We start from the raw sequence: 2080 nt of genomic DNA, 5'->3' as shown, positions 1-2080 counted from the left end.
ATGTCCCATTATGTCAGATACAGTTTTGCATAAACAAACATGAAATGCTTTCTTTTATTCTCCCCACATGCTACTTCCACCTTATCAAATAATTAGAGGAAATACCTGTGATATCATTTATATGAAATGATTGCTCAGTCCTTTTGTAATGAGCGTGAGTCATACAGTCAGCCAACACTGAATCAATAGGGAGCCCCCGTTACTACATGGGCCGAAGAAAAGACCACGCAGGGGACTTCCAACCTGAGATAATCCCTTGGGTTAATTACAGAATGACACTGTGAAAGTTAAAGGGCTGGAAACTACATAAAGTGATAATTATGGACAATTAACTTCTGAGAGTATAATGTATATATATATGGTTGTTTACCCTTAAAGGAAAAGTAAACCTTTAATACAAGTGAATGTAAAATTGATGAGGGTGCTAATCTAAGCACTTTTGTCATTTACATTCATTATTTTTTTTTTCATTCCAAGATATTAAGGGATACATGTACTGTTAATATGAATGAATTTTGTTACAACAGCGCCACCTGCTGGTCAGTTTCCCACCAGTCTGACCACCAAGTAGTCAAGGAAGTTGTCAGGAGAGAGAAAGAGGCTGATGTTCTTCTGAAAGATTTGAGATTTTTTTCCTAAGCAGAAGAACATCAGCCTCTTTCTTTCTCCTGACAACTTCCTTGACTACTTGGTGGTCAGACTGGTGGGAAACTGACCAGCAGGTGGCGCTGTTGTAACAAAATTCATTTTTAGAATAGCGCTCTCATCAATTTTACTTTCACTTATTTTAAAGGTTTATTTATCCTTTAATGCTGCTTATTTCAAGCACAAGGAAGTCTTTTATAGACTAAAACATGGCTGTGTCATTGGTTCACCTGTATGTATAATAGTAGTGGACCTTTACATGGAAAGAAGGAAATCTGTATAATTGTGCCTAAATAAAGATGGAATAAAAAAAAAAAAAAAAAAAGAATCCGAGCAACTGTCAACTGCTTCTTTGTCTCTGATTTCTGTGTTTTATACAACTGAAGTTCAAAATGTGGCCACTAGGTGTCAGTATTGCACTTATATGTACAGTGTAAGGTTGGCCCTAACTGTCATCTCTATGGGGCAGCCACCATTTACATGAACTGCTTTATTTTCCGCTTCTTCTCTTCCAGACTTGTCAGCTCTTCTGGGATGGAAGTGATTAAGGGGAAATATAATAATTCTGCATTTCTTTTTCATTTTCCCAAAGTGCTCAGAGCATTCCCTGGCACATCAGATACCTCCCCGCGTTCAGCTGGCACAGCTCCCGGTTAATCCTGGCCAACGGCAGCCACTTAAAGAGGAAGTGTAATTCTCCATTATTTAGTAACGAGTGACAATATGGGGCTGCCGTCTTCAGAATTGATTATTGTGATCGGTTTCCAAGAAATTCTGAGGAGAATGTTGGAAGGGTTACTGCCTGCTCTGCTGTCATTTTCTCTACAGAACTAAAGATTGGTAGCACTAGATTATATATATAAATACGTTACTAAAAATGTATGTCATTGACTGTTGGACTTTACTGTGTGAGTGACTGTTATTCCTTCCTGTGTAAGTGACTGTTGTACCTTCTTGTGTGACTGATGGTTGGACCTTCCTGTAGCAGCAGCTATTGGACCTTCCTGTGTAAGTGACAGTTGAAGGTCCCTGTATGATTGTTGTACCTTCCTGTGTGAGTGACTACTTTACCCCCCCTGTGTGAGTGACAGTTTTACCTCCCTGTGCAAGTGACTGTTTTACCTCCCTCTTTGAGTGTCTGTTTTACCTTCCTGTTTGAGTTACTGTTTTACATCCCTGTGTGAGTAATTGTTTTACCTTCCTGTTTGAGTGACTGTTTTACCTCCCTGAGTGAGTGATTGTTTTACCTTCCTGTTTGAGTGACTGTTTTACCTCCCTGAGTGAGTGATTGTTTTTCCTCCCTGTGTGAGTGACTGCTGTAACTTTCTGTGTAAGTGACTGTTTTACCTCCCTCTGTGAGTGACTGTTTTACCTCCCTGTGTGAGTGACTGCTGATCCTTCTTGTGTGACTGACTGTTTTACCTTCCTGTGTGAG

This window comes from Xenopus laevis, chromosome 8S, assembly GCF_017654675.1.
Source record: "Xenopus laevis strain J_2021 chromosome 8S, Xenopus_laevis_v10.1, whole genome shotgun sequence".
NCBI lineage: Eukaryota > Metazoa > Chordata > Amphibia > Anura > Pipidae > Xenopus > Xenopus laevis.
The sequence above is the reverse complement of the archived record's forward strand: the minus strand, read 5'-3'. Positions refer to the sequence as shown.